This window comes from Ranitomeya variabilis, chromosome 6 (genome assembly GCF_051348905.1).
Source record: "Ranitomeya variabilis isolate aRanVar5 chromosome 6, aRanVar5.hap1, whole genome shotgun sequence".
In the NCBI taxonomy this organism is placed as follows: Eukaryota; Metazoa; Chordata; class Amphibia; order Anura; family Dendrobatidae; genus Ranitomeya; species Ranitomeya variabilis.
In genome coordinates, this window is record NC_135237.1 from 194236718 (window position 1) to 194264024 (window position 27307).

General features: G+C 43.5%; 1 protein-coding gene across 2 annotated transcripts in view; it reads left to right on the forward strand.

Moving 5' to 3' along the window:
* Positions 1 to 27307, forward strand: part of GRB10 (growth factor receptor bound protein 10) — a 469634-nt gene that overhangs the window by 62526 nt on the left and 379801 nt on the right. The gene's annotated exons all lie outside the window — the stretch shown is intronic.

A 27307-nucleotide genomic window follows, 5' to 3' on the forward strand; every position in this document is an offset into this window, starting at 1 on the left:
TTTTTGGGAAGAAATCTCTTCTCTTATTTCTATTATATTAAAACGTTTGGATTTTTCTGTCTCCTCAGTTGGCCCTACTCTCGTTAAATGCAGATCAATTGACTCCACCTTTTAGGAAACTTGTTATACATCTGCTTTAAGTTTCTAAGAATGCTATTGCTTTTTTTTTTTTAAATCTTCTAAAGTACCCTCTTCACAAGAAATTATTGACAAACTGGCTTTGCATAAATCCTATGAACAAAAATTGGCGTTACTGAATTGCTGCTTTCCTTCCTTTGTGAAAAAATAGTCTCGCTGGCTGGAAATATTACCATAAGAATTTACTGTGTTTATTTTGCTATTTTATTTTATTCTATTTTTACTTTTATGCTTCATGAATGTTTCATGTCATTGCATTTGTTAATCTTGCTCTGTCTTGTTTTGGTTGAAAATGTTAAAGTTGTTTGGAAAAACAAATTTGACTCGAATAGCTTGTTGGTACCACGTCTAGTTTGCGAAAGTCTTGAAGTGTAATGAAGCGCCAAAACTGCAGGATTCTACCTCACCTGCCCGTTTCCCAACAGTGACCCCATTTTGTAAACAATATACCTCAAGGAATTGATGTATGGTACTTCACCAAATTTTATAACATCTTGGTTATATCCTATCTTTAATGAAAATTAAACTCTTCTAAATTATTGCTTAAGCCCCAAATTTTTCACATTAACAAGGCTACAAAAAGATGAAACCTGCAATCTTTCTGTATGCAAAGTAGTCAGAAACTGGGCACACAGGGAAGGCGCACCATTGCGACATGCAGATTTTGCTGGAACAGTTTGGGTTCCATGTCAAATTAACCCCTTCCCGACCTATGACGCCACGTAGGCGTCATGAAAGTCTGTGCCAATTCGACCTGTGACGCCTATGTGGTGTCATGGCAGGATCGCGTTCCTGCAGATCGGGTGAAAGGGTTAACTGAATTGCTAGACTCTCTATCCAGTCTCCTTAGAGCCACGGGTTTCCTAGCAGATGCATCCATGGAAACCATCAGAATTGCTGCGAGGTCTTTGGTACAGACTAATTCAGCCAGAAGGGCGCTATGGCTAAAAATGTGGTCAAATTATGCCATACCAAGCCAAATTATGCGCCATACCGTTTAAGGGTAACTATGTTTTCGGACCTTCCCTAGATGACATCTTGGAAAAGGCAACCGATAAGAAAAAAGCCCTCCCGGAACAAAAAGCTCCCAAAAAGAAGTTTTTCGTCCCTTTCAGGCCCAAACCTCTCAGAGAGGGAAAGGCAAGTCCGGGAGATGGAGTTACCCGAAAGGAGGGGGAAGAAATATCCTTATCCCTCAGCAGCAGCAACAGCAGTCTCAGCAGGAGAAAGGTGACTTCGACCCGGTGGGGGGGGGGGGAGACTCTCAAATTTTGTACTCCAGTGGCAAAACATCACCAATTGCCCCTGGGTCCTCAACGTCATCAGAGGGTCTCTTAATAGAATTAATTTCCTCCCCCCCCGCGGGGTCTAAAGATTACCGCCCTTCCCTCCTTGAAAGACCAGGCCATATTAGAGTCGGGTCTCAGGGCCCTAAAAATGTCAAATGCAATATCTTGGGTTCCGGAATCAGAGAGAGATCGGGGGCATTTCTCCCGTCTGTTTCTGGTTCCCGGCTTCTTCCCCTCCATGCGGCTCGGCGTTCCGGAAGTGACGTCAGCGGTCGCGCGCGCGTCACTTCCGGTTTTCGTATGCTCCCTGAAGCCGGTACTTCCGGGTTTCGCCGGCCGGCGTTGTCGGAGCAATGGCGTCCCACACATGGATAGGGGAGGGGGAGATTCGGCCGCTGGAGGCAGGTGCTAGGAGCGCTCTCCATAAAAGCCTGCTGAACCACCACTGAGGCAAGACCAAAATGCTTCAGTATGGACGGTTCCTTATGCCCTGCGTCTGCAGAGCCCAGCGCTGCCCCTGCTACTGTGAGTACGCAGGGACGGGATCCGGGAGGTAGTTCCTTTAGGGGGTTTAGCTCCTCACTCCTCTCTCCCTCTTTATTTCAGGGAGAAAGGTCTACCCCTAAAGCTAACTATAGGAAGAAGTGCCCGGTCTGTGCTGCTAAATTCCCTCCTAACTGGGATAAAAAGCTCTGTCAGCCATGCACTGACAAGATAATTAAAGCGGAGCAACCATCACTACTAGATGAGATTCGCTCCCTTGTTAAACAGGAGGTACAATCTTCCTTGGCAGCTTTCACACCTCCACCTCCGCCACCACACTCCCCAGCCAAGAAAAGGAAGATACAGGTCATTGAATCGGACTCTGATTCAGACCACTCTCAAACTTCATCTGTTGGCTGGGAAGATCCTGCATTTCCTAAGGCTGAGGTCAGGAAATACCTATTTTCCTCAGAGTATATCGAGGACTTAGTCTCTGCTGTACGTAACACGATGGGACTTGAAGAGGAACCTGTACCACAGTCCATACAGGATCATATGTTCGGTGGGCTCAGATCGGAGAATAAAACAGGATTTCCTGTTCACGCTAATGTGGTTAACATGATTGAGCAGGAATGGGAACTCCCTGAAAAGCGCCTTAGCATGTCTTCAGAGATGAAACATAGATTTCCTCTAGAAGATGATTTTGTCAAGCTTGACATTCCCAAAGTTGATGTGCAGGTAGCCAGAGTCGCCAAAAAACCGGCACTCCCCTTTGAGGACTCCTCGCAATTGAGAGATCCTATGGACAGGAAGATTGAGAGTCTCCTGAAGAAGTCTTGGGAAACCTCTACGTCTGTCCTGAAGGCTAATATCGCCTCTACCTGCGTAGCCAGGGCCCTCTCCTGTTGTCTAGAAAAACTAGAGTCTCACATATCGCAGGGTACCCCTAGAGGTGAAATGTTGGATTCACTTCCTATACTACCGTATTTTCCGGCGTACAAGACGACTTTTTAACCCCTGAAAATCTTCTTAAAAGTCGGGGGTCGTCTTGTACGCCGGGAATCGCCTTGTACGCCGGGTGTATATGGTGGGTGGGGGGGGGAGTGATCCTGATGACGACGAGGGGGCGTCTCACAGGAAAGTGAGTATCCCCCATTACCTTATCATAGCGCTGCAGCGTGGGGTCTCTGTGCTGGGAGCAGCGGCTGCTGTGCTGTGCTGTGGCGGCTCCTCTTCTGCAGTGTGGGGCCTCTGGTGCTGTGGGGCGGTGGCGGCGGTGGCGTATCTTCATGCAGTCGGGGCTCCTCCGGCATCTCAAAGCCTAGAAGCCCCGCCGGCAACTCCATCGGTGTAATGCGCTGGCCTCCGGGAAAATGGCCGCTGCTTAGATTCAGATCTCGTGTCCCGAGATTTCGGGACGAGATCTGAATCTGAGCATGCACAGCCCCCAGCGGCCGGGCCACCGCATCGCACCTATTGAGCTGCCTCCGGGAAAATGGCCGCTGCTCAGATTCAGATCTCGTCTCCCGAGATCTCGGGACGAGATCTGAATCTGAGCAGCGGCCATTTTCCCGGAGGCCACCTGACCGCATTGTACCGATGGAGTTGCCGGCGGGGCTTCCAGGCTGAGATGCCGGAGGAGCCCCGACTGCATGAAGATACGCCGCCGCCACTGCCCCACAGCACCAGAGGCCCCACACTGCAGAAGAGGAGCCGCCACAGCACAGCAGCCGCCGCTCCCAGCACAGAGACCCCACGCTGCAGCGCTATGATAAGGTAATGGGGGATACTCACTTTCCTGTGAGACGCCCCCTCGTCCTCATCAGGATCACTCCCCCCCCCCCCCCCCAAAAAGGCACATATTCACCGGCCCTATAAGACGACATACGGTGTATAAGAAGACCCCCAACTTTTAAGAAGATTTTATTTTTTAACTGGTAAAGTTGGGGGGTCGTCTTATACGCCCAGTCGTCTTATACGCCGGAAAATACGGTACTTAGAGCTACTGGTTTTCTGGCGGACGCTTCTCTGGAATCCGTTAGGATTGCTGCCAGGTCTCTATTACTCTCCAACTCTGCCAGAAGGGCTCTCTGGCTCAAATTATGGAGTGGCGATATCACCTCTAAAGCTAAATTGTGCGCCATTCCCTTTAAAGGAGACTATGTGTTTGGCCCAGCATTAGATGACATTCTTGACAAAGCAACTGACAAGAAAAAGGCGCTCCCGGAGCAAAAACAACCAAAAAAACGTTTTTTTCGTGCCCCAATGTCGCAGCCCTCTCAACCGAGGGGTAAAGGCAAAACCGGCAGGTGGAGCTATGCAAAAGGGAGAGGGAAAAATATTTTTGTCCCTCAACAACAACAGCAGCAGCAGTCATCCCAACAAGATAAACAATGACTCCGACCCGGTGGGGGGGGAAGACTCTCAAAATATGTGGATCAGTGGAAAAACATCACCAGTTCCCACTGGGTCCTCAATGTTATCAAGCAGGGCCTTTTGATCGAGTTAATTTCTCCCCCCCCCTCAGGGTCTAAAGATTACTTCCCTTCCGGCAAGACATCACAATTTGTTAACATTGGGTCTCAGAACTTCTGAGATCAAACGTGATCTCCCCGGTTCCACAGTCAGAACAGGGTCTGGGACATTATTCCCGATTATTTCTGGTACCCAAACCATCAGGGGAAGTTCGGATTATTATAAATTTAAAGGGTCTGAATCAGTATGTGAAATATCGAAGATTCAAGATGGAGTCTGTAAAATCAGCCATCCCTTTAATAAATCAACACTCCTTTATGGCAACTATAGATCTAAAGGATGCATATTTCCACATTCCTATCCACCCGAGACACAGAAAATATCTCAGGTTTGCGATACAGGGAAATCACCAGGTGGAGCACTATCAGTTCGGAGTCCTCCCATTCGGCATTTCATCAGCCCCGAGGGTGTTCTCCAAAGTAATGGCAGAGGCAGTGTCCTTTATCCGGAGACAAGGGGTTTGTATAGTGCCCTATCTGGACGATCTGCTGATAGTAGCTCCCACCGAGGCAACCCTGATCTCCCATGTGTCAGCAACATTAGAGATATTGAAGTCTCTGGGTTGGATTCCGAATATGAAGAAATCTCAGCTTCAACCCTCAAAAACCAGAAAGTTTTTAGGAGTGGTTCTGGACTCGGTGAAACAAATGTCCTTTTTTCCAGACGATCACAGACTACCATTAGTAGTAAAGATCAGGAAATGCAAGGAGATGAGATCTCCTACACTCCGAGACGGAATGTCGCTGTTGGGCTCCATGACAGCCTGCATTCAGTCGGTGGCTTGGGCTCAAGCCCACTCAAGAACTCTTCAAACCCATGTCTTAGACAATTGGGATGGTCGTCCCAGCTCACTGACCAAAAGGATTCGCACACCAGGTCGGGTGAAAGCATCCTTAACATGGTGGATGAGATCAAAAAATCTTCTCAGAGGTGTGATTTGGGTTCAGTCTCCAATAACTACAATCAAGACAGATGCCAGCAAGAGGGGCTGGGGAGCCATGATAAATCATGTTCCTTATCAGGGTCTCTGGGACCAGACTATCAGAGGGAGATCTTCGAATTTCTGGGAACTCAAAGCGGTGGAAGAAGCTCTCTTAGCAGCAGATCGTCAGATTTCTGGCCAACATGTTCTGATACACTCAGACAACATGACCACGGTGGCTCATATCAAACACCAGGGCAGCACAAAATTCGTCAGCTTAAAGAAGGTCTCTGCCCGAATCTTTGCTTGGGCCGAAAATCACTTGCTGTCCCTGACGGCAACTCACCTGAAAGGTACTGCCAATATTCAGGCAGATTATCTGAGCCGGCGAGATATCCACCCGGGCGAATGGAGTCTGGATCCTCAAACGTTCAATCTCTTAGTAAGCAGGTGGGGTCTCCCGGATGTCGACCTCTTTGCCTCCCATCAAAATGCAAAAGTCGAAACATTTTTTTCCCTGAACCCAACAGGCAATCCCAGAGCAGTGGATGCTCTAGTTCAAGATTGGCACTTCCATCTGGCCTACGCATTCCCACCAATCCCAATCCTTGCAAAGGTGCTGAGGAAAATTCGGATGGAAGGGACTCCAACTATTCTGATTGCTCCATTTTGGCCCAAAAGAAGTTGGTTCAATTTGATCATCCAACTACAAGTGGACGGGCCGGTTATGTTACCAATAAAAGACAATCTCCTCTCTCAGGGGCCAGTTCTCCACTCAGACCCTCAGAAATGGAATTTAGCGGCGTGGTTTCTGAAGCCCAGGTTTTGAGAGCAAAAGGGCTATCAATCCCTGTCATAGCCACCTTACAAAAATCCAGGAAGCCAGTAACAAACGCCATTTACAATAAAATTTGGAAAAAGTTTTCATCTTTTTGCCTACCTATCCTTCCAGACCTTCTCAGGCCGGATATACCTAAGATATTAGATTTCTTACAGAAGGGCTTGGAAATTGGCCTGAAACCCAGTACTCTGAAGGTCCAGATTTCTGCGCTCAGTTCTATGTTCGATCAAGATCTAGCAGGTCATCGGTGGATCAAAAGATTCCTGACCTCAGCAATCAGATTAAACCCTAGGCAACAAATCGTGGTTCCTCCTTGGGATCTTAACATTGTACTTCAAGGTCTTACGGGTCCACCCTTTGAACCTGTCTTCCTGTTCCCCACAAAATCTTGCTTACAAAACTGTTTTTTTGGTAGCTAGAACTTCAGCCAGAAGAGTGGGTGAATTACAGGCCTTATCAATAAGAGAACCTTATTTACTGGTTAGAGATGACTCAATAGTACTCCGTCTGGATCCTTCTTTCCTTCCAAAAGTGGTCTCTGAATTTCATCGTTCTCAAGAAATCATTCTGCCTACCTTTTGCAACAGACCTGCAAACTCAGAGGAAAGGAAATTTAACACTCTGGACGTTCGTCGTATCCTGCTTCATTACTTGGATCAAACTCGAGATCTTAGAATTGATCATAACCTTTTTGTCCATTCTTCGGGACAAAATAAGGAGAAAAAGGTAGCCAAAAATACCATTGCTACATGGATTAAAAAAGCCATAACCGAATCCTACATTGCTCAAGATAAAATACCTCCGGTAGGGATCAAGGCCCACTCAACCAGATCTACGTCAGTTTCCTGGGCAGAAAGAGCAGGCGCATCTCCGGAGCAGATCTGCAGGGCAGCTACGTGGTCCTCGCTTCACACCTTCTCCAAACATTATAGATTGGATGTGTTATCCAGTAAGGATTTAGTCTTCGGCCGCAAGGTTCTTCAGGCCGTTGTCCCTCCCTAGTATCAAATTACTTGGTATTCCTCCATATGCCGTCGTGGAAGGTGACTAGAGAAAATAGAATTATTCTTACCGTTAATTCGGTTTCTAGGAACCTTCCACGACGGCGCTAATTCCCGCCCTCTATATATTCCTGGATTAATTCTGGGATTCAGAAGGTAAACCGGTGCTATGGTCTCAGTTGTAAGTCACTGGCAAGTGGGAGGTCCTTTTAACCTCTCTGTTTCCTGTTCCCCATTAGGGCAAAGAGACAACCTCCATATGCCGTCGTGGAAGGTTCCTAGAAACCGAATTAACGGTAAGAATAATTCTATTTTCTAGTGGCCATTACATCAACAAGGAGGGTGGGAGAATTACAGGCCCTCTCAATGAGATAACCATACTTGTCCATTCGAGATGACTCTATAATATTGCGCCTAGACCCTTCCTTTCTTCCAAAGGTCCTATCAGATTTCCACCGCTCTCAAGAAATTGTTCTACCTTTTTGCCAAAATCCTACAAATCCAAAAGAAAGATTTCATATGCTGGACGTCAGACGCATTGTATTATTTTACCTAGAGCAAACCAGCTCTTACAGAATTGACCAGAATCTGTTTGTCCATCCATCAGGACAAAATAAAGGGAAGAAGGTAGCCAAAAGTACTATTGCCAACTGGATCAAGAAAGCGATAGCAGAAGCATATCTTGCTCAAGATAAAAACCCCTCCAGTGGGAATCAAGGCTCATTCAACTAGATCAACCTCAGTCTCCTGGGCAGAAAGAGCAGGTGCATCGGCAGAACAAATCTGCAGGGCAGCTACATGGTCTTCGTTGCATACTTTCTCCAGACATTACAGATTGGACATAATGCCCAACAAGGATTTAGCTTTCGGCTGGAAAGTACTCCAGGCCGATGTCCCTCCCTAGCGCCAAGTTAGTTGGTATTCCTCCATATGCCGTCGTGGAAGGTGACTAGAGAAAATAGAATTATTCTTACCGTTAATTTGGTTTCTAGGAACCTTCCACGACGGCGCTAGTTCCCTCCCTATACTACTGGATTTAAATCTGGGATTCAAGGTAAACCGGTGCTATGGTTTTCAGTTATAAGTCACTGGTGAGGGGGAGGTGGGAGGGCCTTTTAACCTCTCCGTATTTCCTGTTCTCCATTAGGGCAAAGAGGCAACCTCCGTATGCCGTCGCGGAAGGTTCCTAGAAACCGAATTAACGGTAAGAATAATTCTATTTTTATTTATCCACTAGGGTTGGGGTTAGGGTTGCGGTTAGAATCGGGCTATGTGCACATGGTGCGGATTTGGCTGCAGATCCGCAGCGGAATTGGCTGCTGCAGATTCGTAGCAGTTTTCCAGCACGCTTAGGGTATGTGTCCACGTTCAGGATTGCATCAGGATTTTACATCAGTATTTGTAAGCCAAAACCAGGAGTGGAACAATTAGAGGAAAAGTATAATAGAAACACATGCTCCACTTCTGCATTTATCACCCACTCCTGGTTTTGGCTTACAAATACTGATGTAAAATCCTGACCAAATCCTGATGCAATCCTGAACGTGGACACATACCCTTACAGTACCATGTAAACCTGTGGAAAACCAAATCTGCTGTGCCCATGGTGCGGAAAATACCGCTCAGTATTTTCTGCAGCATGTCAATTGTTTGTGTGGATTCCGCAGTGTTTTACACCTGTTCCTGTATAGGAATCCGCTGGTGACATCTGCACAAAAAACAATGGAAATCCACTGTAAATCAAAAACGGTGCGGAAAAATCCACACACAAATTTGCAACGTGGGCACATAGCCTTAGGGTTAGGGTAGGAACTAGGTTTAGGAATGGAATTAGGGTTAAGATTAGGGTTAGGGGTGTGTTGGTGTTAGGGTTGGGGTTGTGGTTAGGGGTGTGTGGGGGTTAGGGTTGTGATTAGGGTCATGGTTAGAGTTGGGATAAGGGTTAAAGGTGTGTTGGGGTTAGTGTTGGAGTTAGAATAGTTAGAATTGAGTGGTTTCCACTGTTTAGGCACATCAGGGGGTCTCCAAACGTCACATGGCTCCACTATTGATTCCAGCCAATCTTCCTTTAAAAAAGTCAAATGGTGCTCCCTCCCTTCCAAGCCCCGACGTGTGCCCGAATAGTGGTTTACCCCCACATATGGGGTACCAGCATACTCAGGACAAACTGGACAACAACTTTTGGGGTCCAATTTCTCCTGTCACCCTTGTGAAAATAAAAAATTGCGGGCTAAAATCATTTTTTGAGGAAAGAATGATTTTTTATTTTCACGGCTCTGCGTTATAAACTTCTGTGAAGCAGAGAAGTTCCTTGGGGGGTCTAGATTCCAAAATTGGGTCACTTGTGGAGGAGCTCCAATGTTTAGGCACACAGGGGCTCTCCAAGCGTGACATGGTGTCCGCTAACGATTGGAGCCAACTTTTCATTCAAAAAGTCAAATGGTGCTCCTTCCCTTCCGAGCCCTGCCGTGCGCCCAAACAATGGTTGCCCCCTACATATGGGGTATCAGCGTACTCTGAACAAATTGTACAATAACGTTGGGGGTCCAGTTTCTGCTTTTACCCTTGGTAAAAAAAAAAAAAATTGTTGCTAAAAGATCATTTCATTGTTCATTGATTGCTTCATTGTTCATTGATTGCTTCATTGTTCATGTTCATTTTTTCCTTCCATGTTGCTTCTGCTGCTGTGAAGCACCTGAAGGGTTAATAACCTTCTTGAATGTGGTTTTGAGCACCTTGAGGGGTGCAGTTTTTAGAATGGTGTAACTTTTGGGTATTTTCATCCATATAGACCCCTCAAACTGACTTTAAATTTGAGGTGATCCCTAAAAAAATGGTCTTCTAAATGTTGCTGTAAAAAATGAGAAATCGCTGGTCAAATTTTATCCCTTATTACTTCCTATCAAAAAAAAAAATAATTTTGTTTCCAAAATTGTGCTGATGTAAAGTAGACATGTGGGAAATGTTATTTATTAACTATTTTGTGTCACAACTCTCTGGTTTAACAGAATAAAAATTTGAAAACTGTGAAATTTTCGACAAATTTCCGATTTTTCCACAAATAAACGCAAAAATTATCGACCTAAATTTACCACTAACATGAAGCCCAATATGTCACGAAAAAATATTCTCAGAATCGCTACTATCCGTTGAAGCGTTCCTGAGTTATTACCTCAAAGGGACACTGGTCAGAATTGCAAAAAATGGCCAGGTCATTAACCCCTTCACGACATGCGCCGTACTAGTACAGCGCATGTCGTGTCTTCCCCTTTGATGTGAGCTCCGGTGGCGAGCCCACATCAAAGTCGCGACATGTCAGCTGTTTTGAACAGGTGACATGTGCGCGCAATAGCAGCGGGTGAAATCGCGATCCACCTGCCGCTATTAACCTGTTAAATGCCGCTGTCAAATGCTGACAGCGGCATTTAACTACCACTTCCGGCTGTGCGGCTGGAAATGAGCGCATCGCCGACCCCCGTCAAATGATCGGGGTCGGCGATGCGTCAGGATGGTAACCATAGAGGTCCTTGAGATCTCTATGGTTTCTGATGCCAGCCTGCTGTGAGCGCCACCCTGTGGTCGGCGCTCATAGCAAGCCTGCATTTCAGCTGCATATCAGCGATATTGAAGCATGGCAGAAGTAAAAAAAAAAAAAAAATTATATATATATATATCTATCACCCCCTTTCGCCCCATCCAAAATAAAACAATAAAAAAATCAAACCTACACATATTTGGTATCGCCGAGTTCAGAATCGCCCAATCTATAAAAAAAGCATTAACCTGATCGCTAAATGGCGTAGCGAGAAAAAAATTTGAAACGCCAGAATTACTTTTCTTGGTCGCCGCGACATTGCGTTAAAATGCAATAATGGGCGATCAAAAGAACGTATCAGCACAAAAGTGGTATAAATAAAAATGTCAGCTCGGCACGCAAATACGCCCTCACGTGACCCCAGATCACAAAAAATGGAGACGCTACAGGTAACGGAAAATGGCGCTTTTTTTTGTCTTTTCTAGCAAAGTTTAGAATTTTTTTTTCACCACTTAGATAAAAAATGATCTAGACATGTTAGGTGTCTATGAACTCGTAATGACCTGGAGAATCATATCAGGTCAGTTTTAGCAGTTAGTGAACCTAGCAAAAAAGCCAAACAAAAAACAAGTGTGGGATTGCACTTTTTTTTCCAATTTCACCACAGTTGGAATTTTTTTTTCTTGTTTTCTAGTAAGACATGGTAAAACCAATGGTGGTGTTCAAAAGTACAACTCGTCCCACAAAAAATAAGCCCTCACATGACCATATTGACGGAAAAATAAGTTATGGCTCTGGGAAGGAGGGGAGTGAAAAACGAAAATGCAAAAACGAAAAAGGGCCGCGGCGTGAAGGGGTTAAGGTCAAAATTAGGCTGGGTCATGAAAGGTTAACATGGCCCCTTAGGTGCTAGGAAAGCCAGACCCTTTTCTCCATCACCCACAAAGTGAGCAAACTACACCCCTTAAGACCCATCCCGACATTTGCAGTGTATAGACATCATGGACAGGAAGGACTTCCCAAACAATGCAGTATATATACGCTGCTCAATAAAATAAAGGGAACACTTAACAGAATATAACTCCAAGTAAATCAAACTTCTGTGAAATCAAACTGTCCACTTAGGAAACGACACTGTTTGACAATCAATTTCACATGCTGTTGTGCAAATGGAATAGACAACAGATGAAAATTATTGGCAATTATCAAGACACACTATAAAGGAGTGGTTCTGCATGTGGAAACCACATCTCAGTACCAATATTTTCTAGCTGATGTTTTTGTCATTTTTAAATGTTAGTTGTGCTTTCACTCTCCTGGTAGCATGAGACGGACTCTACAACCCACACAAGTGGCTCAGGTAGTGCAGCTCATCCAGGATGGCACATCAATGCGAGCTGTGGCAAGAAGGTTTTCTGTCTCAGCGTAGTGTCCAGAGACAGGAGGTGCTACCAGGAGATGGGCCAATACACCAGGAGACGTTGAGGGGGCCGTAGGAGGGCAACAGCCCAGCAGCAGGACCGCTACCTCAGCCTTTGTGCAATGAGGAACAGGAGCAACACTGCCAGAGCCCTGCAAAATGACCTCCAGCAGCCCACAAATGTGCATGTGTCTGCACAAATGTTTAGAAGCAGACTCCATGAGGATGGTCTGAGTGCCCTTTTGTCCAGATTGGGGTTGTGCTCACAGCCCAACACCGTGCAGGACGATTGCCGTTTGCCACAGAACACCAGGATTGGCAAATTTGCCACTGGTGCCTGATGCTCTTCAGATGGAAGCAGGTTTACCCTGAGCACATGTGACAGACATGACACGCCATGGAGGGTGATCTGCTGTCTGCAACATCCTTCAGCATGACCGGTTTGGCAGTGGGTCAGTAATGGTGTGGGGTGGCATTTCTTTGGAGGCCGCGCAGCCCTCCATGTACTCACCAGAGGTAGCCTGACTGCCCCTAGGTACCGAGATGAGATCCTCAGACCCCTTGTGAGACCATATGCTGGTGCAGTTGGCTCTGGGTTCCTCCAAATGCAGGACAATGTCAGACCTCATCTTGCAGGAACTGCTTACACTCCAGCCACATGAAGGCATTAAAGCTATGGACTGGCCTGCCCATTCCCCAGACCTGAATCCAATTGAACACATCTGGGATATCACATCTCACACCATCCACCAACGTCACGTTGCACCACACTGTCCAGGTCTGGGAGGAGATCCCTCAGGAGACCACCTTCCGCCTCATCAGGAGCATGCCCAGGCGTTGTAGGGAGGTCATACAGGCTCATGGAGGCAACACACACACACACACACACACACACACACACACACACACACACACACACACACACACACACACACACAAACATCATTTCCTTGTCTTGAGGCATTTCCACTGAAGTTGGATCAGCCTGTAATTTGATTTTCCACTTTGATTTTGAGTATAATTCCAAATCCAGACCTCAATGGGATATTCATTTTCATTTAAATTGATCATTTTTGGTTTATTATACTCAACACATTCACTATGTAACGAATAAAGATTTGCAACTGAAATATTTCATTCAGTGATATCTATTTGCTTTGTGGTATTTTAGTGTTCCTTTTAATTTTGTTTTGAGCAGTGTACATGTCATAGTGCTTGCCAGGTGTCAGCTGATTCTGACGGCTTACTCCTGGCTCAGTCTCTGGAGTGGGGACCGCACTGCTTTCGGCAGTTTAACCCCTAAAATCTGCTAATGCAGCATTTAGCGAGCAAACCCGTGACATCATCTCGTGATCCCGATCACTGCCATGGTGACCTGATGTCTTCATGACTACATCCGGGTAACCAGGCACTATCAAGTTGGTTAGATCATGCGCTGTGTATGATGTTACCAACTTGTGTTTGCAGCACTAATAGGTTATAAGGTATAGCAGTGCTCTTGCGTTGCTATCCCTTATAACTGTGGGTAGACTGCAGAAGGTTAAGTCCGTGGGACTATGTGGGGAAAAAAAACCCCTTTGTCAATCACATTTATTACCCATAAACAAATATTCAGAATAAAAAAAAAAAAATAAACAATAAAAGTACACATTTGGTATTACCACATCTGGAACGACCCGACCTATAACGCTATGTGCACACGTTGCGGATTTTGCGGCAGATCCGCAGCGGATCTGCAGCTGCGGGTCCACAGCAGTTTTCCATGAGTTTATAGTACCATGTAAACCTATGGAAATTAGAAACCGCAGTGCCCATGTTGTGGAATAAAACGCGCAGAAGCGCGGCGGTTTACATTCCGCAGCATGTCAATTTTGTGTGGATTCCGCAGCGGTTTACACCTGCTCCTCTATAGGAATACGCAGGTGTAAGACCGCAGGTGGAATCCGCACAAAATCCACGGTAAATCCGCAGGTTAAACACAGTGCCTTTTACCTGCGGATTTCTCAAATCCGCTGTGGGAAAATCCGCAGACCTCAAGAATACGTGTGCACATAGCCTAAAACTGCACCACTAGTTAACCCCTCTAGAGAACACCATAAAAATTACAATAGCAAGACAATAAACAATGCTTTATCAACGACTGAACAAAAAGTGGAATAAAACTCATTTAAAAAGACAAATGTAAATAAAAATAGTGTAATTAAAAACGTCATCTTGTCCTGCAAAAAAACAGCTGCTATATAGCTCCATCAGATAAGGTATAGCTCTCTGAATAAAGTGATTCAAAAATAATTTTTTCGGTAATAGTGTTTGTGTAAAATCATCATGACGTGAAATATAAATGTGGTATCACTGAAATCGTACTGACCCAAGTAACAAAGCTGCCTTATCAGTTTTACCACATGCGGATCATAAAAAAACAAAAAAAAAATTCCAGCACTTTTGGTTGGTTTGTTCTGCCTTCCAAAAATCAGAAAAGGAAGCTATCAAAGTTGTGCCCGAAAATGGTCCCAATTAAAACATCAACTCGTCCCGCAAAAAAAGCCCTGACATAACTGTTGGCACAAGTATGGAAAAATTATACCTCTCAAAATATGGTCATTCAAAAACTTGATTTTGAAGAAAAGCATCTTAGCTTTTCAGCAGCCAAACCCAAGGCTAGGTTCACATTGCGTTGGCAGCAGCCCGTTCAGCACATATGCTAACGGGCTGCTGTTAATGCAAGTGCCGACGTTCCATCGCGCTAGCGCAGATAGAGCATCTGCTAGCTCCATCTGCACTAGCAGTGACTGACCCGGAAACCCTGCAGCCCACGTCTCGAGTCCATCACTCAATGACGGCACATCGCTAGCGCACGCCCATTGTGGGCGTGCGCTAGCGATGCGTCCGACATTGCATTCAATGGTGGCGTTAACGGACTACGTTACACCGTGTTATGCCGCAGTGTAACGTAGTCCGTTTAATGGAGTCACTGAATGCAATGTGAACCTAGCCTAAAAACGGAAAGTATTCAGACCCCTTTAAATTTTTAATTTTTCCCTCTACTTCATTGCAGCCATTTGGTAAATTCAAAAGTTCATTTTCTTTCACATTAATGTACACTCTGCACCCCATCTTGACTGAAAAAAAGAAATGTAGTAGTTTTTGCAAAATTAATAAAGAAATACTGAAATATCAAATGGTCATAAGTATTCAGAACCTTTGCTCCGTATTAAGTAGAAGCCAGAGTAAGGCTATGTGCCCACGTAGGAAAAGAGGTGCAGAATTTTCTGCACAAAATCCGCGTCTCCTGGCAGAAACCGCAGCCGTGGATTTTCGGCGGTTTTTATGCGGATTTTGTGCTGTTTTTATGCGGAATTGATGTGGATTTTGTGCGGATTTTCTGTGGTTTTTGCCACTGCGGATTTTTTAACATAGAGGGGTGCAGAAACGCTGCAGATCTGCACAAAAGTGACATGCACTTCTTTGAAATCCGCAGCAATTCCACACTGATTTTTCCGCACCATCTGCACAGGGTTTTTTTTATCCCATTGAATATCATTGTACTGTACATCACAGTGCGGATCTGCAGCGTTTCTGCTCGGAAAAATCCGCTGCGGAGCTGCAGCAAATCTGCATCGTGTGCACATAGCCTAAGAGTATGTGCACATGTTGTAGATTTGCCTGTGGAATTTTCTGTGCAGATTCTGCATCTCTTGGCAGAAAACGCAATTAAAAATCCGTGCGGATTTGATGCGTTTTTGATGCAGATTTTCATGCAGATTTGTATGCATTTTGTAGGTAAAAAAAATCTAACAAAAAAATTGTGATTAGGGATGAGCGAGTATAATCGTGGGTATTTGGTACTCGGGAAAATAGTGAGTATTTCACTACTGGCCGAGTACTATTCGGATCACCTGCCCAGCATAGTGTAGGTGTGTGTTCAATCCCTGGCAAAAATTATGTAGTCACCGGCCTTAAAGGATGTTCATTCAGTTGTTTAATTTTGTATAAAAATAAAAAGCAGATCAGACATCGCACAAAAACTAAAGTAATTTCAAATGGCAACTTTCTGGCTTTAAGAAACACTAAAAAATCGAGAACAAAAAATGTTGTAGTCAGTAATAGTTACTTTTTTTTTTTTTTTTCTTTTTTTTAAAGAAGCATAGGGTAAAAATTATGGAATCACTCAATTGAGGGAAAAAATTATCGAATTATGAAAAACAAACACACTCCAAAACATCACTAGTATTTTGTTGCACCATCTCTGGCTTTTATAACAGCTTGCAGTCTGAGGCATGGACTTAATGAGTGTCAAACAGTACTCTTCATCAATCTGGCTCCAACTTTCTCTGATTGCTGTTGCCAGATCAGCTTTGCAGGTTGGAGCCTTGTCATGGACCATTATCTTCAACTTCCACCAAAGATTTTCAATTGGACTGAGATCCGGACTATTTGCAGGCCATGACATTGACATTGTGTCTTTTTTGAAGGAATGTTTTCAGTTCTTGCTCTATGGCAGGATGCATTATCATCTTGAAAGATTTTATCATCCCCAAACATCCTTTCAATTGATGGGATAAGTGTCCAAAATATCAACATAAACTTGTGCATATATTGACGATGTAATGACAGCCCCATATCGTCAATGACAGTGGAAATTTGCGTTTTCTTCTTGCAGTCATCTTTATAAATCTCATTGGAACGGCACCAATGCAGATTCGCGATTCAGCACTGAATGACTTTCATCCAGTCATCCACAGTCCATGAATGCTTTTCCTTAGCCCATTGTAACCTTGTTTTTCTTCTGTTTAGGTGTTAATGATGGCTTTCGTTTAGCTTTTCTGTATTTAAATCCAATTTCCTTTAGGCTATTTCTTATAGTTCGGTCAGACGTTGACTCCAGTTTCCACCCATTCGTTACTCATGTGTTTTGTTGTGCATTTCCTGTTTTGGAGACATATTGCTTGAAGTTTCCAGTCTTGAACCTTTGATGTCTTCCTTGGTCTACCAGTATGTTTGCCTTTAACAACCTCCCCATGTTTGTATTTGGTCCAGATTTTAGACTCCGCTGACTTAACAACCAACATATTTTGCAACATTGCTTGATGATTTACCCTCTTTTAAGAGTTTGATAATCCTCTCCTTTGTTTCAATTGACATCTCTCTTGTTGGAGCCATGATTCATGTCAGTCCACTTGGTGCAACAGTGCTCCAAGGTGTGATCACTCCTTTTTAGATGCAGACTAACGAGCAGATCTAATTTGATGCAGGTGTTGGTTTTGGGAATTAAAATTTACAGGGTGATTCCATAATTTTCCCCCTATGCTTGGTTAAAAAAGTAACCATTACTGACTACCACATTTTTGTTCTTGATTTCTTTTACTGTTTAAGCCAGAAAGTTGCTATTTGAAATGACTTTAGTTTTGTGCAATGTCTGTGATCTGCTTTTTTTTCTTTCCTACAAAATTAAACTGAGTGATCATCCTCCAAGGCTGGTGACTACGTAATCTTTGCCTTTATGTATGTATGTCTACTTGTGCATAATACCAGGGTACTACGGTTTACTCGGTACGAGTATAGTGAGTCCGAATATTTCACTACTCATCCCTAATTGTGATGTCATTTCTTGTCCAACCTCTTCATTTACATACTTCATTGAAGAATAATATTAACAGAGATCTCGATGGATAATACCAAGCCTGATGTTTAGTAATAAACATAATAAAATGGTACAGAGTTAGACACACTATGCGTTAGGTTGGCGTCACACTTGCAAGAAACCTACACGAGTCTTGCACCTCAGTACCTGGCACTGCCGCCAGCACTTTAGACCAGAGCGTTCAGTTAAATTAGATATACATGCAGCCGCACTCTCCGGTCCGAGTGCCGGCGGCAGTGCCAGTTATTGAGGTGCGAGTTTCTCATAAGTGTGACCCCAGCCTTAAGCACAATATCTGTTTAATTAAAAAAATTGAAAAAAAAAATGGCGTGGGCTCCTGCGCCATTTTCTGCGCCAGAGGGGGAAAGCCAATGACTAGTTACATAGTTACATAGTTACATAGTTACATAGTTACATAGTTACATAGTTACATAGTTACATAGTTACATAGTTACATAGTTACATAGTTACATAGTTACATAGTTATTAAGGTTGAAGGAAGACTGTAAGTCCATCTAGTTCAACCCATAGCCTAACCTAACATGCCCTAACATGTTGATCCAGAGGAAGGCAAAAAAAACCCCATGTGGCAAAGAGTAACTCCACCATGGGGAAAAAAATTCCTTCCCGACTCCACATATGGCAATCAGACTAGTTCCCTGGATCAACGCCTTATCAAGGAATCTAGTGTATATACCCTGTAACATTATACTTTTCCAGAAAGGTATCCAGTCCCCTCTTACATTTAATTAATGAATCACTCATTACAACATCATACGGCAGAGAGTTCCATAGTCTCACTGCTCTTACAGTAAAGAATCCGCGTCTGTTATTATGCTTAAACCTTCTTTCCTCCAGACGTAGAGGATGCCCCCTTGTCCCTGTCTCAGGTCTATGATTAAAAAGATCATCAGAAAGGTCTTTGTACTGTCCCCTCATATATTTATACATTAAAATAAGATCACCCCTTAGTCTTCGTTTTTCCAAACTAAATAGCCCCAAGTGTAATAACCTATCTTGGTATTGCAGACCCCTCAGTCCTCTAATAACCTTGGTCGCTCTTCTCTGCACCCGCTCCAGTTCAGCTATGTCTTTCTTATACACCGGAGACCAGAACTGTGCACAGTATTCTAAGTGTGGTCGAACTAGTGACTTGTATAGAGGTAAAATTATGTTCTCCTCATGAGCATCTATGCCTCTTTTAATACATCCCATTATTTTATTTGCCTTTGTAGCAGCTGCCAGACACTGGCCACTGAATGAGTTTGTCATCCACCCATATACCCAGGTCTTTTTCATTGACGGTTTTGCCCAGAGTTTTAGAATTAAGCACATAGTTATACATCTTATTACTTCTACCCAAGTGCATGACCTTACATTTATCCCCATTAAAGCTCATTTGCCATTTATCAGCCCAAGCTTCTAGTTTACATAAATCATCCTGTAATATAAAATTGTCCTCCCCTGTATTGATTACCCTGCAGAGTTTAGTGTCATCTGCAAATATTGAAATTCTACTCTGAATGCCCCCTACAAGGTCATTAATAAATATGTTAAAAAGAAGAGGGCCCAATACTGACCCCTGTGGTACCCCACTGCTAACCGCAACCCAGTCCGAGTGTGCTCCATTAATAACCACCCTTTGTTTCCTATCCCTGAGCCAGCTCTCAACCCACTTACACATATTTTCCCCTATCCCCATTACTCTCATTTTATGTAACAACCTTTTGTGTGGCACCATATCAAAAGCTTTGGAAAAGTCCATATACACTACGTCCACTGGGTTCCCTTGGTCCAGTCCGGAACTTACCTCTTCATAGAAGCTGATCAAATTAGTCTGACATGAACTGTCCCTAGTAAACCCGTGCTGATACTGGGTCATAAGGTTATTCCTCTTCAGATACTCCAGTATAGTATCCCTTAGAATGCCCTCCAGGATTTTACCCACAGTAGAGGTTAAGCTTACTGGCCTATAATTACCGAGTTCAGTTTTCGCCCCTTTTTTGAATATTGGCACCACATTTGCTATACGCCAGTCCTGTGGTACAGACCCTGTTATTATGGAGTCTTTAAAGATTAAAAATAATGGTCTATCAATGACTGTACTTAGTTCCTGCAGTACTCGGGGGTGTATCCCATTCGGGCCCGGAGATTTGTCAATTTTAGTTATTTTTAGACGCCGCTGTACTTCCTGCTGGGTTAAGCAGGTGACATTTAATGGGGAATTTTTATCACTAGTCATTTTGTCTGCCATGGGATTTTCTTTTGTAAATACTGATGAAAAAGTCATTTAGCATATTGGCTTTTTCCTCATCCTCATCCACCATTTCCCCCAGATTATTTTTAAGGGGGCCAACACTGTCATTTTTTAGTTTCTTACTATTTATATAGTTAAAGAATATTTTGGGATTATTTTTACTCTCTCTGGCAATGAGTCTCTCTGTCTCAATCTTTGCTGCCTTGATTTGCTTTTTACAGAATTTATTTAATTTTCTGTATTTATTTAATGCCTCCTCACTACCTACTTCCTTTAATTCTCTAAATGCTTTCTTTTTGTCCCTTATTGCGCCCCTTACAGCTCTATTTAGCCATATTGGTTTCCTCCTATTTCTAGTATGTTTATTCCCATACGGTATATACTGTGCACAGGTCCTATCCAGGATGCTAATAAACGTCTCCCATTTTCTTTGTGTATTTTTGTGTCTCAGGATATCGTCCCAGTTAATTGCACCAAGATCCTCTCTCATCCGTTGGAAATTTGCCCTCCTGAAGTTTAGTGTCCTTGTCACCCCCCTACTACCCATCTTATTAAAGGTTACATGAAAACTTATTATTTTGTGATCACTATTCCCCAAGTGACCCTCAACCCTTATATTTGATATGCGGTCTGGCCTGTTGGTTAATATTAGGTCTAGCAGTGCCCCCCTCCTTGTTGGGTCCTGAACCAGTTGTGAAAGGTAATTCTCTCATAGTTGTCAAAAACCGATTACCTTTGCTGGAACTGCAGGTTTCTGTTCCCCAATCTATTTCAGGGTAGTTGAAGTCCCCCAGTGGCCGATTGTTTTATAGCCTAGGAAGGGGTTAATATCCATGGATCTTCCCAGGCTATGAATCAGCCCGCAGCTGTATACTTAGCCTTTACTGGCTATTAAAATAGGGGGACCCCCCAAAAAAATGATGTGGGAAAGGCTAATAGCGGGAAAAGGCTATAACTAATAGCCAGAAAAGGCTATACAGACAGCTGCAGGCTGATGCTCATAGCCTAGGAAGGGGCCATGGATATTAGGGCCCCCCCCAGCTACAAACACCTGCTCCCATGTGCCAATTAAGGCACTTAGCCTCTCTTCCCACTGCTCTCTAGGGGTGGCATATAGGGTAATAGGGGGTTAATGTCACCTTTGTATTTTAAGGTGACATTAAGCCGGCTTAGTAATGGAGAGGTGTCGATAAGACACCTATCCATTACTAATCCTGTATTCTATTGTATTTGTATTGTATTCTATTGTATTTGTAGGCTGTGCTTATTTATCCTTTAACATATAAAGTATTTTAATGAAATAAAACACCACTCATTTTTCCTATCTTTATTGTTTTGCCAATCCATGCGGCGCCCTTGATCTCCAGCAAAAAAACAAAACAAAACACATACTGCCTGGTGCGATGTACTCCATTTAATAATGATTGTCCCATGACAATCTCGCCTATAGAGCAGTCACATCAGGAGATGTGGCCACTCGATAGGCCTCCAGTGACACTGACAGGAGACAATGGCTCCTGCAGTGTTATCACTGAGGGTTCAATGAGTTCATTGCTCTCACTTTACGGCAGTGCTGCATAAGAATTTTCCCACGCAGCGGTGCTGCAAGTGACATTATGAACTCTGCTGAACTCACGGCAGCAGAGGGATCCAGTGGAGAGGATTAGCTCCTGTTATTGTATCACTGGAGTCCCTGGAGAGTGGTCACATCCGCTACTGGTAAATTTCAAAAATAAAAATGGATACCAAGAAAATTAAAATTGAGACATCAGTAGGTTAAATGTTTTTGAATATCCATATTGAATCAGGAACCCCATAGGATGCCCCATATAATGCTCCATGAAGTTTATGATGGGTCCCATAAGATGCTCCATACATTAACATGCCCCATATAATGCTCCATAAAGGTTAATGATGGCCCCATAAGATGCTCCATAGAAAAATATGCCCCATGTAATGCGGCACAAAGGTTGATGATGGCCCGATATAATGCTGCTGCTGTGATTTAAAAAAAAAAAAATTCCATGCTCTCTCGTCTGTCTGCTGCTCCTTGGCGTCGCCGACTCTCTGCAGTGACTATTCAGGCAGAGGGTGCGCACTGATCACGTCATCACGCCCTCTGACCTGAACATCACAGCCAGAGGATGCAGAAGACAGCACGTCGGTGGAATGGGGTCAGGTGTATATCGCATTGCTCACCCTCGCCCAGTCCTTCTCACCCTCCTGGCGCTGCATAACAGTCCCTGCATCTCGGGTGCCGTCATCTCTCTACCTGTCTTCCTTCCTGTACTGAGCGGTCAGTGACACCGCTCATTATAGTAATGAATATGTACTCCTCGCCTATAGCAGTGGAGATGCGTACATATTCATTACTTTAATGGGCTGTACCACATGACTGCTCAGCACAGGAAGGAAGACCGGAAGAGAGGTGCCAGGGCTGATATGCAGCGATGACACCAGGAGGGTGAGTATGATGTCTTCTGCTTCCCCCCCCTCCCTCCCCACTGGCAATGACGTGTGTGTGTATAAGCCGAGAGGGGTGTTTTCAGCACAAAAAAATGTGCTGAAAATCTTGGCTTATACACGAGTATATGGCAATCGCTGCACCCCTAGGTGAATTCATTGAGGCGTAGTTTGAAAAACGAGATCACTTATGGGGTTTCTGCTGTTCTGGTACCTCAAGGGCTCTGCCAATGTGACAAGGCATGCTCAAACCAGTCCAGGAAAATGTGAACTCCAATATGTTGCTTCCCTTCTGAGCAGTGCTGTGGAGTTGGTAGGCTAAATCTTCGACTCCAACTCCGCCTCCTCAATTTCCATGACACTAACTCAGACTCCCTCATACATGGCTCATGTTTAAAGGGAATCTGTCACCTCCAAAATCGTATATGAGCTGCGGCCACTGGCATCAGGGGTTTATCTACAGCATTCTGTAATGCTGTAGATAAGCCCTGATGTAACCAGAAAGATGAGAAATAAAGGTTATATTATACTTACCAGGGGCGGTACAGGTCCGATGGGTGTTGCGGTCCGGTCCAGCGCCTCCTCTCTTCATACGATGACGTCCTCTTCTTGTCTTCTTGCCGCGACGCAGGCATACTGTCTGCCCTGTTGAGGGCAGAGCAAAGTACTGCAGTGCGCAGGCGCTGGGAAAGGTCAGAGGCCCAGCACCTGCGCACCTATAGTACTTTGCTCTGCCCTCAACAGGGCGGACAAAGTACGCCTGCGCTGGAGCCGCAGCAAGAAGACAAGAGGAGATGTCATCGTATGAAAATAGGAGGTGCTGGACTGGACCGCGACGCCCATCGGATCCGGACCGCAGCGGGACGGCCCCTGGTTAAGTATAATATAACCTTTATTTCTCATCTTTCATGTTACATCGGGGGCTTATCTACAGCATTACAGAATGCTGTAGATGAGCCCCTGATGCCGGTGGCCACAGCTCATATGATTTTGGGGGTGACAAATTTACTGTGGTAAAATGGTAACGTCAGGCTTTTAATCATTCTGATACAATAATAGTCATTTAGATAGAACATACAATACATTTATTGGAAGACCACTTTAGAATGAAAAACTTTCATATTAACAATTTACTACACTCTGCAGTAAGTGTAAAAAAAAAAAAAAAAATTTTTCAGCAAAAATATTCCAGAGATTTTTCTTTTCCTGAGAATTTTTCACAGATGCACTTGACGCTTTTCTAAGATCTCAATCCCTTATCTAGAGTTCCTTCAAACACATCACCTGTCATAAGTTCTCTGATCTGAGGACCAACAAATACCCCTTCCTTCAGTCTTGCTGGTGAAATGTACTGGAACCCATGTGAATTTGTCCTTGCCATGGCTTTCAGAAAGTTTTTAATCAATTCCAACTTTATATTTAGTGGAGGAAGAGATTTTTGTTGGAGCAACTAAAGGATTATGCTGAACATTGTCGCTACCTGGAGCATAGATGTTTCTGTCCCTAATCATGACTAACATAATGCTCTACTGTATTTGTTCTGTCCCATAAGCACAAGAAGCAACAATATTTTGTGAAACCTTGCATTCCCATTAGCAGACCAATCACTTTCAAAACTCCTGATATTCCATTAATGCTTATATTGTATAGCATCCAAAACTGACATATTTTCATAACTTTCCTTTAGAGTACATGAGTGAGCAATGGGATTGATGGCTTCATATTTCCATTGGGAAGCAATAATGCTTTCAAACTTCTCTGGGATGAGTCAATAAACAATCGCCAATCTGCAAGAAAATACTCTTGATTCCGTTCTTCAGAGGCCATTCACATTGTTACAGTACACCATTGGTCCATCAACTGAAAAATTGTGTTAGTGTTACTTCGGTTTCAGTAATAACACACTTTGACATCATCATGAAAAGGATTCTTCTTTCAACCTAGATGCAAGAAGTTCAGCTTTCTTTTGACAATGAAAGGTCTCTGAGATCATTTAATACATGTTGAGTAAAGCGTTCTTGCTGCTCCATCAGGTACATGCTCATCTTGACTTGAGGTCTCTGTGTATTCACCAGTATCTTCAGCTCCATAGTCTTCATATTCTACTTCACTTTCATTCAATACAGACAACGGTGGTACAGAAACTGGCGAGGTACCATCATGTGGAAGTGGCCTCATCGCAGATTCAAGTTCAGGGTAATTAATCTTATGTATGTTCTTTGTAGAAGAGCTAATTTTCACTTTATTGGATGACCTGACAGCAATATCATGAACCGTAGATTGTATGTTCATATATTTCAGTACAGCCTTGATTGGGATATGTGCATCAAGTTAGTGCAGTAGTTCACAACCAGTGATCCTTGGTGTCAGATTAAGATTTTCCTAGAACATGGCAACAAGATCTGTCACTTTCCAATAGGAAAGTAAACTAATTACAGCCTACTCAAATGCTTTTCAAGGCTCTAAACATATGTGGGCTAATTTATCAATGCTGGGCAACAGTTATAGAATGCTTTGTCCACTGTTACAACCATGTCTGTGGAGTCAGTATCAAATGGTCTAACCAAATAATAAAATATATAATACAACATTGAACAACTGTACAAATTTGTGCTGAATATTTTTTTCATAATTTGGGAAAGTTATGAATGTCATATAAATGTCTGTTCTGTTCCTTATCTAAGGCTCTCTGCTTCTTGTTGAGATGAATTTGTGCTGCGCTTTATGTACATGCTCAGGGAGTCAGTGCTGTGAAGTTGGGGTCTGAGAAATTGAGTCTTAGGGTACTGTCTCACAGTGGCACTTTGGTCGCTACGACGGCACAATCCGTGACGCTCCAGCGTCGCTCCATTATCGCTCCAGCGTCGTAGACTGTGGTCACACTTAGCAATGCACGGCGCTGGAGCGATAATTTCATGACGTATTTGCGATGTAGAAGCCGTTGGTTACTGTGCGCACATCGTATACAATATCGTGCACACCTTTGATACACGATGCGATCATGCCGCCACAGCGGGACACTTGACGATGAAAAAGTTTCAAACGATCTGCTACGACGTACGATTCTCAGCGGGGTCCCTGATCGCAGTAGCGTGTCAGACACAGCGAGATCGTAAGTATATCGCTGGAACGTCACGGAACGTGCCGTCGTAGCGACCAAAGTGCCACTGTGAGACAGTACCCTTAGTTGGAGGTTTGACTTACTGATTCAACAGGCCTGGTACATCAAACTTTGCCAAAAAGATTCCGGGTTTCAGATAAGGCTAGGAGTCGAAGTCATTGCATGCAAGGCTTCTGTAGGCTGTAATTGTCAAAACAAACTTTTTTTTTTTTTTTTTTTTTTTTTTTAATTTTTAGATTTAAGACTTTCAAAAATAAAAATAGATACCAATAAAAGTAAAATTAATTGAGACATCAGTAGGTTAAGTGTTTTTGAATATCCATATTGAATCAGGAGCCCCATATAATGCTCCATACAGTTCATGATGGGCCCCATAAGATGCTCCATACAAAATACACCCCATAAGATGCTCCAAATTAAAATATGTCCCAGATAATTGAAAAAGAGATCTCTTACAGCTCCTTTGATAAAAAAATGAATACTCCTTTATTTAGAAAATCATTAAAATTTCCATGTGAGAATCCGGGACATTAAATGACAGATGAGCAGACAGAGCGACGCGTTTCGATCACAGCAGTGATCTTTGTCAAAGCCCTCATCTTACCATCAGCAAGACAAGTTTATAAATCTCTAAAGACCAATCAGAAATACAGAAGGAATCACATGACATTTGTAAATTAGACCAGAAAGGTCATAAAATAGACATATAAAAACATGAGATGTTGATATATACAATACAATCTGCAGGATGGTAAAAAATATAAAGTATGCAAATATATATCTGCAAAATTTGTATCCTCTTAAAGAACAGAAACAAGAGGAAAAAAAAGGACCATATATTCCAAATGAATACCACTGCGTGACTCAGTAATGAAACATTACCTCATTACGTTTTAGACCATTAGCAGATCTAGTGCTCCAATAATAAATCCAGAAAGCTTCCATAGTTAGAAGCTGTCGCTGTATATTTCCTCCCTGAGGTAAGGAATGAATTACTTCTATGCCATAGGCAGGAAGAGAAATTATACTCCTTGAATGGCTGTCTGAGATGTTTTGCTACTGCAGATAAATTTCTATTATCACTAGAAAGTTCCAAAATATCACGTAAATGCTCTGAAATGCAGCATTTCAGTTTGCGAGTCGTGCAGCCTATGTATGATTTTGAACAAGACAAACAATCAATTTTATAACCCACGTTAGTGGAATTGCAATTAATAAAACTTTTTATAAAAAACTTTCTAGTATAAGGGTATGTGCACACGATGCGGAAAACGCTGCGGAGCTGCAGCAGTTTTCCATGAGTTTACGTTGCAATGTAAACCTATGGGGAAAAAAAAACGCTGTGCACGTGCTGCGGAAAAAACGCGCGGAAACGCAGCGGTTTACATTCTGCAGCGGTTTTACAGCTGCTCCTATAGAAAACCGCAGTTGTAAAACCGCAGTGAAATCCTCAGAAAAACCGCGATAAATCTGCAGCAAAAACGCAGCGTTTTTGCCCTGCAGATTTATCAAATCCGCTGCGGAAAAATCCGCAGTGGACCATTATACGGGTGCACATAGCCTTAAAGCTGGTAAATGTTTTGACATTGGTAGTTTGTCTACGTGTGGTACAATCAGTTCTTCCACATTTGAAAAAAACTGTACATGTGAGCCATGTTCTA